This window comes from Mytilus edulis, chromosome 3 (genome assembly GCF_963676685.1).
Source record: "Mytilus edulis chromosome 3, xbMytEdul2.2, whole genome shotgun sequence".
NCBI lineage: Eukaryota > Metazoa > Mollusca > Bivalvia > Mytilida > Mytilidae > Mytilus > Mytilus edulis.
Genome location: NC_092346.1, coordinates 31,681,772 through 31,698,119, shown reverse-complemented (window position 1 = coordinate 31,698,119; position 16,348 = coordinate 31,681,772). Strand labels below are relative to the sequence as shown.

General features: G+C 30.3%; 1 protein-coding gene across 4 annotated transcripts in view; it reads right to left on the bottom strand.

Moving 5' to 3' along the window:
* LOC139516238 (homeobox protein Meis1-like) overlaps positions 1 to 16,348 on the bottom strand; it is a 66,400-nt gene that overhangs the window by 34,472 nt on the left and 15,580 nt on the right. The window lies entirely within an intron of this gene.

Below are 16,348 nucleotides of genomic sequence, written 5' to 3'. Positions count from 1 at the left end.
ACAGAAATAAAAAAATATCTATGAAAAATATCAATTAGAAAAATGCATTCAAAATGAAGGTCGTTAATCAATTAAGTTCATGAAGCGTGGTTTTATGTTCATCATATCAGGTTGAAATCCATATTCAATAATTTTTTCTTGATTTCTCTCAGTTATAGCACAGATGAATCACGTAGTTGCTTGAACAAAAAAGATATGCATAAAAAAATAATCAGAAACTATCATATTCTCGTTAAAGTTGATGTAATGATGCAAATTATAATTCTGATAATTTTTTACGTAGACTTTTTCAACCTTGCACATCCAGGCATTTTAGCTGTCATAAATTCTACGACTTATCTGCCTCTGACAGACTTTTATGCTCAATTGTCGGTTATAATGAAATAAAATTGACTATCAATGTTTGTTTAATGTAAATATTTTAAAAAGTCCTATCATTTTATTAAAATGTGTGAGGTGAGCCAGGACTCTTACATTTTAATATGTAGTTTGATTTAAACAGTTTAGGGCCCTCAGGTTTTCACAACCTATTCATGGCCTATTAATAACATCTTATATTAAACTAAAATAAAAATAAAACCAGCACAGCGAAGATAATGAGGGGGGTTTGACACAAATTGTGCCTGTTAGACCTGGGATCAATGAACAAATTTATACCAACAAGTGTTAAGAATGCATATAAATATAAGGTATTCATGTGTAGTGTGCCGTTGGATGAATAGCCGGATTTGAAGTTTTCTTCTGTCAACAGATTTTGTAAGGGATACTCTTAAATGTTTGTGATTTGCAATTCAAAAAGTCGCTAATGTTTTCAGATTAATTCTTCTTTCTGGTGAAGTACCAAGTCTTCGCTATTGTAACGATAAATTCATTAGCATTTACTCACGGCCAATATTTGCAGACTGTGCATACTCCGTATATACACAATCGTACCTGTGAAATTCACAGTCACAGATAAATTGAAAAATATCTCCCATAAAGAAAAGACGAATAAATAGAAACTTTTTTTTTAACCGGCAGCTGTGTGATCTTCAAATATACTAAAAACTCTTACAAATGCCTTCTTCTGGTATAATGACCCCCGAGTTGGATACTTGATGAAATATTCATATTTCATAACATGTGCTCCAAAAATAAAAAAATAAAAACTTGATACCAGGTGCAATCATTTGAATTTCTATAGTGTTTTCAATTATCATATTCGTGTAAACCAAAATGTGTATAAGAACAAGTAACCCTCATTTTGTTATACAATAGAGTGTATCATTATTACATCAAGAGTAATGAAACTGCTAAAAATCATAATCTTGACCCCATTTTAATGGGAACATGTGCAGTTAGTACTTCCATGTGGTAGCACTAACATTTTCATGCAAAAAATTGATACAGTTTTGCCTATAAAAAAATATTCTATTATCTAAATCATGTTTCTTGGGCATGCTTTGAAATTGACAATGAAATGGTTTGATTGTTTTCAGTAGGGTAGACAACTTGTACAAAGAATTAACACTTAGAGGTGGCAACTTAGGTGGTTTATAATAATAATAATAAACACTTGGGGTGTCTTTTGGTTAGGGGATAGAAATTCTATTTTTAAGTTTCATGTGTCTCATAAATAACTTCCATGTGTCTAAAACTTGAGTTCCGTATAATCTCCTGATTTAAATTTGATAAATATTAAAGTACATTTTCAACTGGTCATAATCAAAGGGTAATAACTTAATCAAAACAAATCTGATATCCCATTACGTGTTAAAATTCATCTCCTTTGACTTATTGCAGAAACTATAGATGACTTAGGTGTATTGGGTTCGACATAATTACCTCAATGGTGAAATATGGTCAGAAACTAACAGACCTTCTCTAACAAATCAGCAACTTTTCGAATGGTGTAAAACATGAATTAACTTTGGGGACATGAATCCTGTCATGTCAACGAGCACTCAGCCCAAATTACCTCGCCATAATGCCAAATTACTCAAACATGAAACTTAATATTTCTGCCTCAATTCTTAACAAGAATTGTTCATTGTAAAAGTACGGTTCTACATTGAGGAAAATCCTCGACAGACAGGTTTTTATTTTTGTTTAGATATAGATCATTAAACAATAAAATTAGGGTACAGTGTGTATTATTACGGATATCCTCCCAAAAATTCTATCATGGAGAAGATCCTAATTGAAAAATTATGTAAATTAAATCAAGTAAAATTTTAAAATGTTTTTTATTTTTTCCGTAACGATTTTTAATTGATTTAAGATTGTCTTATTCTATATTTCTGGTGTTTTATAATCAAAAAGGAAGGCAATCAGATTAAAATTAATTTACAAAGACAAAATCCTGCTGATTTGTTATAAATACTATAAATTAACAGTGGGAGGTCAGACAAAATCTTATCATTTTCTTTAAATTCAAGATTATTTTAAGAGGATCAATAAATATATTCGGTCTAAATGTTAAAATCTTAGTACCTCTCCATTAACTGTGCATTGAAATGGCAAAAGTTTTTAGATCTATTAAAATTAGAGTTAATACGAACTTTCTTCGTGTCACGAACTAAGAGCTTTTACAATGTATAAAGATAACGGCAAAAATAGAAAATAGCTTGGAAAATTTAAGAAATGCGTGTAATCAAACTAAGATGTATAGATTATTCACGTTACATCCAGTCTGGTTAAATATAAATAATTAAACAAGTTTCTTTTCACCCTGGTAATCATATATGTAACTGTTTCTTCAAAATTAATGGTGAAATAAAAACCTGCAAATATTTTTTTTTATTTTCAAATAATGATTTGTTTTTCTTGTGAATCAATAAAGAACCCAATCAACTCTTGGAAGAATTGCTTCTACTCAGGACATGAAGGATATTTCCAGTAATGTCTATTAGTATAAGGTTACACTCATTTAGTTTTTTCCAGGCTCATATAGCTGTGGGTGAATTCAGGTGAATTGCGGTTCCAAATACCCAACATAAGACTAAACACCTTTGCATAGACATGTGTGTATTGTTTGTCATTGTATGGTGACCTTTCAGTGTCATTTTGGTCTTGTTCTGTTGACAAGTTGCTGTCTCAGTAGTGAATATCATGCATCTTTTATTTTTACATGTATAAAAGGTTATCACTAAACAAATCAATCTTCAGTTTATCATTGAATCATCCTCAAGACATCACATAACAATACAGCTTATTATGATGAAGAGCAGCAATTTAAGCACCCTTTTTTTAAATTGATTCATTCTTCCCAAATACTTTGTCTTATTTTGTGCATGTACATCACATAAAGGTTGTATTCAGTCTAAATATACTCTTTTTTATTTATCACATGGAGTTCACTTGATTCTAGTCTGAGAAAAGCAAAAATGCCAAGAATTTTCATGTAGGTTATCAGTGAACTTTTACTTAGTAATCAACTCTACCTTGTTGAAATATTGGAGTTCCTTAGCTCATTGTTCCTGTCATGATTTTTACTGATTGATCGATTGATGGCCATTTAATGTCCAGTGACATGTATAACATGCATATTCATGATGATAACATGCTAATGAAATAAACATAAACTGCTTATGAAATATACATAAACTCTGTGTTCTACTTTCTTGACAGATGGGCCAAATATTTCACCCTACACAGAAACATGATTCCGACTCCCACCATACCAAACAAATTGCTCATAAATGACCATGTGCTTTTGGGGCTAAGAATTCAAGAAGCAGAAAATACCACTGTTTAAGTTTTTGGCCATCAACCCCCAAAGCGGCCTGTCTTGTCATTTACTTCATCAATAATGTGCAACCAAAAATATATTATTTTTTTACAAAGCTTTGCTCTTTTTACTGAACTTGTGTGAATCTCCTAAAAAATATTGTGATAAAATTCTCTGAACCAAGTGATTAATATCTTAAAACAGGGGTCTTCAACGGCAAGAAACTGTAACAAAATAGCAGTTTTGTCATGGGATTTGCTACATAGTAATTTCATAATTGATTTGTGGAGTCATTGATTTAACCAAGAAAGAAAGTCTGAGACTCATCTAATTCATAAACGTGCAGGACAACATCTAAAATTGTGTGATGTACCGATACAGTGAAACGGTCTAATTGTAAAGTTCATTGTACATGTACATTTATGATGAATTGAGCAAAGAATTAGACCTTGTAAGAAATGTTCTACATTGCCTTAGGAAATTCTTAGACCTTGTGATGATTGAATCTCCATGACAAATCAAACGAAATTCCTCAAATGAGTACTTTAAGTATTTCTATATTTCCTAGGCTATAAATAGCTTAACGATTTTCATCAATTTTTGTTTTTTTGTCATCTGTTTCTTGTTGGTTTTTTTCCCTTTACTTGTGTTTTTATGTAGGGTTGCCTGCTGGTTCCTCTTCTTTGTTTTGGGGAGTATCAAGTCACAACAGATTAGTAAATTTTTAACCCAATATCACATGACCTTGATTGAAAACTGACCTTCGAATAATTTCCATATATATACAAGCTCTGGTATATTTCTGATTGAACAAAGAAATAATACTTTATAATTACTATCTTGTCCTTAACGAACACTTTACGTGGCAGAAGATGTGACTTGCATTTAATCTTCATAGCGTACAATGAATAAACACAGAATTCATGAATACTTAAGCATGAATTGTACAAAAATATTTGTAGGTAATTTTTAAAGACGTTCTCTAAGGTGTTTGTTAGGAGATCGAGTTAAGATATGTGTCTACATACTTGATTTTAACTAATCGATTAATAAGAAGGTAAATCTTTACCCATCAAAAATCCTATCGGGAAACGATCTTGATCTTTCATACAGCTATTATTTTATACGCCAGATATAAATCCCATTTTGAAAAAGAGGATCATTTAAAACTTGAAAAATATTCATGTTTATTGTGATCTATCGTCACGATAATTTGACAATATTTGATCTGATTATCAGGCGATTTTCTGATAATCAGAGAACTGGGACAGGTTGATTGTCGAGGTGTACAACTATCTCATGTCCAACTCTAAACGATCAGGCGATAATGTAAGTTCTTGTCAACGTATCTAATTTGGCAATAATACAACTATGGGGGAAGATCTTTAACTATCTTCTATTAAATACTTAATTGATCTTAATCTAACTATATTTGCTGATTAAGAGGAACAAAAACAATCCAACATAAGAATTCATTCAGTCATAATAATATACAAGCCCCATGCACACTGTGCCAATTAAACAAACTGATCTAATTAATAATTCAACGTTTAATAATTAGAGTATGCTTAATTTTTAAGCTGTCCGAAAAACAGATATACTATTTATGCTTATCATTGCTGGTCGACAAGAACAATCTTGCTTAGTTTCAAACTGAATGCCTCTATAACCTTAAACAGAAGTCATCATACTAAACTGTATCAAACTTCAAATTTTACAACTGAACAGCTGATTAGCAAACTTCCCCAAACAATGTTTAAGCAAACTTACTTCCCTTGTTTCAAAAACTATACATCATAATATGAACAAACTCTCTTAAACCATAAGCAACTTAAAACATACTCCAGTGTTTAAACCTCCATTTTTTACAACTGTCAGTACAGGATTCCAAAATTGATGAGCATATTTATCTAAGCAAACAACCACATACTATCATATGTCTAAGCAAACTAACTCCCCCAGTTTTAAAAAGTTTTCTTCATAAGTCTAAACGAACTTTCGTACACCACATCAAAGCAAACTAAAACATTCTCCAGTGTTTCATAGATAGACCAACATGGTAGAAAAGCAGATAAGTATTTAATGGTCATTATGCAATTAAGATTACGATCCTAGGCATAACTACTGGTCCTACGTAGATTTATAGCCATGTGATATTAAAGCCCTGTAGAAGCTGTGGAAGATGGCACTCGAAGAGCTTGTGAATCACAATTATTGACAAACTCTATACCCTGGACGATACATCACACAATATCAATCTGGACGTTTTCCAATATTTAATATAACTGATGTAAAAATGGCATCATATGTATATACAGCTAGGCAAAACTGAGCTCGATTAATACTCTTAGTGCTATATATTTCAATATAACGATATAGAATAGTTGTTTTTTCCCCTGTACTGTTATTAATGAGATGGTATATCTTGGAAACAAGTTTTTTTAAGATGACAAGGGAATATATAAATTTCATTCAAGGAAATTATACCGATATTGCTTGAATAAATATTGACTTTAATTAATAAATTAACCTTTTTTACTAATTTACAACTCAAGGGTTTATTATTTTTTTTACGATACAATTACTGTACATGTAAATGAACTACATCATTAGTTGATAATAATGGAAACCCTTATGATTGATTGATTGATTTTTGCTTATTTTCCAATGGTAAATATTTCATTGAAACTTTCAATGGTAAATGTTTGGTTGACATTTTCAGTGGCAAATATTTCACAGATTTCAAATAAATATGACATTACTTATAAGAAAACAAGTTTAAGAAGTTGTTACATCTTAAGATCTGCTATTTCACTGTTCATTCATTCCAAAGTAAATATCGTACTGAGCAGAAATGTTGGAATGTAACTATATTGAGCGGACTGACATTGTCTAAACTCTATCATTAATCTGTTTACTTTCGGTGCAATATCTTTCTCATTTTCTATTTCCGTCCAAAATAAACCCCCAAAACAAACAATATGACATTTTATCACTTTTTTTCATCTCTTCAATAAATGCTCAAGTCTGTCTGCAATACAGTAAAAAAAAATTGAATTTTGACCACTCCAACCCCTTATTGAGCCTGGATCAAGCAGGAGAATGGCTATCTAAAGTTTGGAATTTTGACCTCTCCAACCCCTTATTGAGCCTCGATAAGCAGGAGAATGGCTATCTAAAGTGCAGACAGTAAAAGGCTGAGAGACCTCAGCTCTCTCAGATAACAAATGATCAGCCTATGTTTGATATAATTATACAACATAAGTGGTTTTATATCGCATAATTTCATCAAAAAAGAATTCAATTTTAGCTAATGTCCTAGCAATGCCTTCATTTCTATATAGTTTATCCATTTGCGATAACAGTTCGCTTGCAAAGAACTAACATTCAAGAGTAAAATGTTTCTATACAATTAATGCAAATATACCAAAATGGAAAATTGAATTTATCTCTGATTCAATCTAAATATTGAAATTGTCAATCTCTCAAAAAGCCTTTGCTTTCATATTCTAATACAATATCTATGAAAAGCGATATCTTTGAATGTTTGGGAAACAACTAATTCAAAACATCCAGAAAACCCAATATGTCACATTGTGACTCGACTCTCCTATTATATTTAAAAAAATCAACGTTATCCAACTACCGAAAATCAATATGTTGTCCAGATTACACAACACTCGACTGCAAATGCTCCGAATTCATAATGGTCGATGGCAAGGAGTCTAACTCTAAATTAACTTGACCTCCGTTAGAACAACTGATCCGCAGCAATAATAACATTTTCATTAAAGCATACAAACAATAAGACGATAGAAATCTGAGGGCAAAATAATAATTGTGTTTGTAATGCGGAACTTTCCTCTCCGTCTTATCAGAAAAACATGATGGATGGGTCCGGTAAAAATTGCAAATACCATGCTAAATCAGTTTGGCATTTCTATATCGAATATATGAAACATAAAATTAGGTTATGGTCATTAAATTTATGGACATTATATCACAATAACATTTTTTCATGTCAATGGATAAGGATTCGTGTCACCTTTTAAAAATCATTGCTTTTTTAACAAATTTTATCAATTTGTTAAATTTTTTTGACATTTTTAGAGCATTAAATGGCCTTGTTAACATAACAAAGACCGACCACCCAATCTATTTGTAGTCAAAGAATGAAAAGTGACCAAGGCTTTAACCCTTAATCCGAGGAACATCTGGGACACATTGTATTAAAGAGATTTTAAAAAAGAAAACATCTTCGTCTATTGTAAGAAAAACTAACAAAACAAGGAGCGATTTTGTATCCTCTGACGATTATATTCCGGGAGAAGTTTATAGCGGCTATACACAACAGCTGCCGAACTCATAATCAAACACATCTGTACAGTATTTTTTTTTGCTTGATCATTGTATACATAATTATCATCCTTTTTCAGTTTTAAGTTTTGTTTCATACCTGCATTAGACACTTAAAAAGAATTATTCCTAAAATCCACAAACAATAAAAAGTGTGCATTAAATGTTATAATTCTAGTTAAATGTTTTGAGGAGAAGCAGTTTCGGTTTATTGACAGTGAATGCTGATATTCACCACAAGGCAAATGAAATTAACGTGGTGTAAGGTTTACTACCTAGGTTTATTGCCCCTGCTATTTTATGTTTCACTTCTTTTTTTAGTTAACAATCCTATGTCAGATACTTATTTCCCCATCTGTATTATATGTCTTCACATAAAAGTGCCAAGTTGGCAATGCATGTATTAAGATCTGTGGTAAATACACATAACTTTTAATTTTACTACTAGAGCCTCAATAACATGTAAACTTGGTACTTAAAGCTACAATTAACTTGCCTGTGAATGTGTCATTTTTATTTAACAATTATTATTATAGCTTTTAGAGGCTTATGTAAATTGAAAACGTTAATCGGTAAGACCTGTCTTAACCTAAAACTGTCCATTTAAATAGAATGTCTTCTCTTAAGGCTCAAAGGTCAAAGTTAAAGATCCTGAAAAGACTTGGTAACTTTTTTCTCATCTTGAGTCAGTTATTACTCTCAAAATTTTTAAAGTGGTAATATTCTCAAAACTTTCTCCATGATTCATATTGTTGTGTTTACAAATTGACTTGTGTGGTTTTACACTATACCTTTGCCATTTATATACCAATGTGAAAGACGATACTACACAAAAATATACCCAGTCAATGGCTGGAGGCATTCTAAATACCACTGAAATTTATGTTTATATCCATCAAAATCATACCATTGACAAATTGTGGATAAAAATCCATACAAATTTGTCTGACAGCTTTGACTTAGCATTTAAAAAGTAAACAAAAATACTTGTCCACATAAATAACCTTATTTCTGTCTGTAATAAAATTATGCCACTTTCAATAAAAAATATAATTTTTAACAATGATTAGATTTATTCTTACTTCATGATACATATATAACAGAGTCATTATAATAATGATATACAAAATTTTACAACATAACAAAATCCTAAATTCTGACCAAACCAAGTCTTCATCTCAATTTTAGAAGTTAAAAAAATATTATATTTTGCGGGATTGCTGTCTAACAGATATTAACATTCATATTTCCTTGCATTCATACAGTAAAGACATAAGATTTGAAAATAAAAATAGAAAAAAAAGTTTTCAATTTACTCGATTCACGCTTTCAATTTGAATTGGACCAAAATTTGCAAGGATCAAAACTTGGTTTGGTCTATTCAATATGGCACAATGTTAAATGTCTGATTACACAGACTTTAGTCCAAATACAACCAGTTTGCTTTGAGATTTCATAATTCTACAATGCAATGATCAGACAATTAAAATGTATGGCACATGTAAAGAAAGCATTAAAATTATTCTTAACCATGGATTTCAATTTATTTTATAGCACTTTCGGTCTAAATGGAATTCTCTCCCTTTAGAAAAAATATAATAAATATTAGCAAAGAAAAAAAAAAGTTTTTACTTCATAAATTTTCATAATTTTATCATTATCAATGATTCATTGGTCGATTAATGAAAATACGTGAATATGTTGTTGGATTGTTGTGTCCTTAAAACTTATCTAAGCTACAAACAAATTTTTAAAAAATAGGGAATTATCATAAAAATGTCATAATTCTACCTACTTTACTTATCTATTGCCTCTCAAAGTTTGAAAAGCTGAACAAAAATTATTTAAAACTGAATGAATCAATTAATATAATAAATGAGAAAATTAAATATTTATATGACGTTTAAATAACTGGTCCATACGAATCTGATCATTGATAACAAGAACTTTGGAAGTTCTGACATAAAATACAATCATCTGATGAGGCAAGACAAAATAAAATATATATTTACATGTAATAAACAAATACCGCCAGTACTTGTACTACATGGAGGGAATGTACCGCAACAGTTTCTCGTCAACTTGGTCCTAGGCCACAAGATAAAATGTTTGTGAGTACTGGCTCCTCATGTAAAGTTTATAATGCCACAGCAGAAGTCTTAAAAGTGAACCAGTATGTTTGAACTGGTTTTCCATTTTTTTCAATTTCTAAATACCAGTATATAAGAGAATTTAAAATGTGGAAGGTCATTTATACAATAATTTATCTGCCATTATATGAAACTGTTTAACTTGTCATACCAATATATTTAAATTTTCCAAAACAAAACATTGAATGTGTCTTCATCTTTCTGCAATATCAAATTTGTAAAAACAAAAAAAACGTAAAATTTGCCATATACCAGAAACATTTTTTCTTGGGCTGACTAACATTTATATAAATAGCACCTATAACCAAAAGCATTTTCATGCAAAACCTACATATAGATATTGTAACTAACAAAACTTATTTAATAAAATTAAGACATACAAATAAGAACACGCACATAAGAAAATTGTAATTTTTTTTTCAATTTTGTTCTCGGAATAATTTGTTTAAATTTCATAACTAACAGATTCAAATGACTAGAAACGAAGCAAAAAATTTCAGATTTAAAAATCGAATTTCATTTATTTATCAAGGAAACTCCACCCTAATGTTACAAGAAAAATAGATTTCTATACCTGGGCCATTAAACCGATTGGTGTTACGAAAATAACCCTTACCTTTATTGATAATATTTATTAAGAATAAACGAACTCTTTACAAATAAAAATAATGCATAACTGCAGATATTTCCATGTGACAATCAGCAACAATCAATTGCAGACCAGGGGCTGTAATAACTCTACTTGATGTCAGATTCTATACATGAAGACTATCGTCTTGGCAAGATAATAGGAAATCTAGGTGATAAATTGGAAACAATCTTCTTCCACTAGTTTCTATATTAAATTTGGTTCTCATCTAACCGAAGGTGTGTGCCTCATGTTAATTTAATAAAAGATAAACAGGCTCGGTTTGAAAACAAAATTGTTCCAGTAATTAAAATTAATCTATATTAATGATAGTCGTTGCGTCAAATGACATAATAGGGAAAATCTGGCGCAGACTTAAAATTAGAAAAAAATACAATTTTCAGGATTAAATTTGAAAAAAAAAAATCTTTTTTCAACATCATCGAAAAAACAATATGTAAATTAATGTTCAATTCATTAACATTACACAGAACAACAAAATAATGAGATTCTGTCAATTTAAAGTCCACCAAGAGTTGTCTTCTCCTTAACTGGTGTCTGTATCACAGGGTCCAGCATCCTCTACTGCGTATTGTGTAGACTAGGCACCATAGTAAACTTGCATAAGTCTGGATAGTCCCCCTTCCTGGACTGTTCTGTTATGCACGGCATCCCCATGAGTTAGACATCGAGGAAAACATTTGGCCCTGTCAACAGAGAAAACCAGAGCAGGGATGAGATTACGCTAATAAAAGTTTGTAAATTTGTCGTTTTTTGACAACTTGATATACTTTTACAAATTTTTTAATTATAAAAAGCCAAATTGGAAAAAAAACCAAAAAAACAATTCTATTGACTGTAAATAATATAACGTATATATAGTCGCGATATGGACAAAAAAAAAGCCATATATATGATAAAAGCTAAGGGAACTTGAAGCGGAAAACATATATATATAAAATTCCTGCTTTGGTTTTCTCTCGGAATTCCTTTCTAGGGAACAATAAATGCAAATCTACTGTACACAAGCTTAAGGAGGTTAACACTGCCACCAAAAAACAAAAAATACACACAACAAAAAGGGTTAATCAAAAGATTTGGTTAATGTTCCTGAAATCACAATACAGTCAAGAAAATTGTATTTTTAGAAACAAAATTATTATGACAAATCTAACCTCGCTTTCCCGTTGCATTCCTATGTAAATAAACATAGTATGTCAGTTAGGATGAGCGAGATAACAGAAACGCTGTACTTTGTATAACATTCAACTTAATATTACAAAAAATTTACAAGTCAGTATTTTTCTACTGATAACAATACACAAAAAAAATTAAGTGGCATAATTTCTTCTTGATAAAAAAAAACTGTACAAAAGCATTTTAGTGGTATATCATTTTACAGACAAAAATAAAAACAGTATGTATATGTTAAAAACTTGACCCAATTTTGTGTTTAACAACATACTTTTCACAGCAAAAAATAACACAACAGTTGTATTAAAAACTTGACTTAATTTCCTGTTTTAAGAAATGGCAAACTGGTGGCATTTCCTTCCCTCCAAAAAAGTATGAAATTAAAAATGGATAACAAAATTCTTAGATTTATTCATTATGTTTTAGATTCAAGTTCCAATAGCTTATATGTCATGATTTTTTATTGTCACTTTATAATACACTACAATAGTATTCAAGTGGCTAACATCCATACACTACTTCACAACTGAAGAAATTATTTCCTATATTCACAAGTACTTTTAATTTCATTTTCCGAGTACATCAAAAGTAATACCACATCTTCTTGGTAATTTTGATATTTTTTCGTTCGTCAAATCCTTCTAATCCATTTAACTCTTTACAAAAGAGATGGAGGATTTCAAAATAAACATTATGCTGCCAAAAAATTGAGCAGTCCTATAAACTTGGTTAAGTTGCTAAAGTCTTGTGCAAATGAAACTTTTTCTGTGATATCGATTGGTGTATTTCCACGGTCTTTTGAAGTTTCGTAGGTGGTTAAATCACTACTTCACACACGAGTCTTAAAATTTTACCGTAAAGTAGTATGCCTAGAGTGAAACAACCCATGGAACAATGTCATACCCGAAATTACACAGAAACGATGACCTTTGTGGCCCTTATTCAGGTTGTAGGGGGTAAAAATAGGAATAAAATTTGCATATAAGCTTTAATGTTTAATCTTAGATTAATCCCACACCAATAAGGGCAACCTCGATCAGGATGCGATGACGATGCATTATCTATTGCACACAGTGGTCAACATTTTTTTTTAAACAATGACGCAAATGATACGATTTACATGCAAAACCAGCAATAAGGAAAGAGAGATATTTCTTACGGGCAATTTTAATTGTCCTCTTGACAAGGAATTCATTTTTCTAACAAGGAAACAAACACACGTTTTAAAGATAGACGGATTAAAGAGGCAAACGTCAAACATATTGTTTAAAATCGTCAATCCTAACAAAAACAACAATTACTACAAAATAGACGTCTTCAATTGCACTTACTATTGTGAATGGCAATTTGTTGTAAAAATTAATGAATTTGCCTAATGAATACTCAATTACATTTATTACAATTGTTGTGGAACCAATGGTACTCCATATAAAATAGAATTACACAGCCAACAAATAAACCATAAAAATCACAATGAAATCTGTCCCCAGGGTGACGATGTCATAGCTCTATTGTTATCGTTAGCGACACACAAAAAGACATTCTCGTCTCCTCTAATCACATCTTATACACCCAGGGAGCACGCTGCGAAAGTACGCCTAAAATTAGCCTTTTTGGGTTTAGTCCCTTAATCAGCATATGTTTCTAATTTCTATGCTAATCTCATGCTTTCTAGCTTTTAATTTTAAAAAGAAATGTCAGCAAAACAAATGTACTCAAGCAGAAAAGCTAGTTATATGCAGCTTAGTCAATTAGTCATGGTGAAAGCTAAAGCAAAAATAAATACAACATGCAGGAAATAAAAAAAAACGAGAAAGAAAATACAATAGCTATGGTGTAAAGCATATAAAAGTCGACCCATTATAATCAACTCAAAAAATAAAGAATTGAATGTAATTGCAAATCTAATTTTTTTGCAAGAATGTCTGTTCATTATAAAGCTGATATTAAATAAATTTACATTGAAAAAAAGGCAAACACTTTAGAAGGAAGTGAAAAAGGTAGAAGATTATTGGATTTAGTATTCAAGGGAAGGAGAAATTAAGACTTTTACTTTCACGTATCACAACTGATTTAACTCAAGCTTAATAAGATTATTATGGAATAGAAAGTGTTGATTTTATCCTACTAAATCTATAACTCGCCCATTATTTGATTTAAGTATTATCATTCCAAGTGGTCATTGGAGAACTTCCTTTCTGTGCTTACACTTTAAGGTCCCGTACAATACGTTTTTTCATTGCTCTTTTAACCAGTATGCCATCTACATTCAAACTCTCCATTAACTTCAAGTACAGGAGAATCTAAATTAGATTTTCCTCACCAACCAGGACAATCTTTCCACGTTAAAGAAGAAAAGATCTTTTTTCTTTGAAACCAATACAATATTTAGTTGCCATTGGTAATTACCACGCACAGAAAACGGTGCATGAGGGACTAAAGAAATGAAATTTGCAATATTAAAGATTCAATCTCCTTAGCAACCGAGCATTTGGTTCTGACATTTTCATCCTTTTGCGTTAACTTGACAAGAGAAAAGGCTAATCATACTCATTTATACAATTCAACGCAAAAAAACAACCATATTTGTAAAATTCCGCATCTGATGCTTTTTCACTTAAATTATGACACTTCCTTTTAATCAATTCATCAATCAAATCAAATCACCTCGCACTAAACAATAGGGAGAAAAAACTTCAATTCATACAAAAATTGATTAAAGTAAAATCTGTAGTCATGATATACTGGTATTGGAAATTTGTGAAAAAATAAATATTGTGTCTGGAATCAACTTTCAAGAGAATTCTTCGACAAGGAAACAGACTTAATTAAAATTCAATTATCTCCCTTTTTTAAATTTATATTTTTTAACATTTGTGTTTTTAATTTATTGAAATGTATTTGAAAACTTTTCGAAAAAAAGATATGTAAAGAATTTTTACCTCAACTTTTTAGATAACCAGCCAAAATTCGAAAAAGATGGCAGTGTCATTTTGACCTATTGACTCTGGCCCATGATGAAACTTTAGTGATATGTTTGCACATATATTCTCTCCTAATCTAAAGTCATTAATGCCATCTCTCAGTAGAGCGGATCCTACATCCATAAAAAATATTACACCTGCCGATTTCACATCACTATCAAAACCTTAGTAACACAAAACCCAAACAAATCTATTATCTAAATCTAATATCAAAATTACCTGCCAATTTATTCTTTTTTAAATTAATTATTGCTATTTAATGATGTGAATTAAAAATGATACCTTTTTGGAAAATTGAAATAAATATTTTATATTTGGATTGGACGTAGAGCTATATCATGAATTGATTTCTATTTTTTAATTTGTTAACATGGAAAGTGATAAGTTTGAAAATGGATGAAATACGAAACTTTTAATTAATTATATAGTTGTAGAAATTACAACAATCAAGAAAATTGCAAATGGGAATATTTTAACACAAGATTATTATGATTTAACAATGAAAATTACCATTTTTATTGTTACTGTCAACACACATTACATCTCCAATAAAAAATTATAAAACACACCAAATTTAATGAGAAAAATTAAAATCAATTTAGCATCTGGAGTTATTCAATATTAAAAATAAGATAAATAAAATTGTTTACAAAGTTACAATTTTGCTACAAGGGGACAAAAACTCTTCGGGTTTATTTGTTTTTCCATAATTGCATATTCTGGCAATTTTATGAACAGGAAACTAGATTTTATCTCTCCCTATGGTCATTTCAATGAGATGACCATAAAAGAATTTGTACCTTTAGGGATCGTAATGACATTTGACACTTTAATCCACAAATATAATTCAACTTATAACAAGATATTTTAAATTCTCCTTACTATTAATTTTCCCCATGAATATCCCCCCTTATCTAAAGTCACAATCAACTGAGAAAGTTAAAATGACCACTCCATAATGTGATTTTGATGAGGCCACTTCTGTTTTCAATTCAAATCACAACTTTTAACCACTAGTCTATTTCCTGTTGACCTTCAGAGCACATATCAAAATAATAAAGCCCAAAAATTCCATCAAAAGAGCAGTTACATACTTTAAAAAAAAATATTTGCAAAACAGACGGAATATTTTTAAAGAGATTAAAACAACTCTCACTTTTTCTGTTTGATTTTTTGTTAAAAGTTGAAAACATCCCACAGTTGTTTTGATTATGTTTATTATATTTTGGAGGTTTTCTCTATTTTATAAATAGATTATTGATTTCAAAATAAAATTTAGAATGTTTACAAATTTAGCAGAAATCTCTGCATTTAATATTTTTTTGAT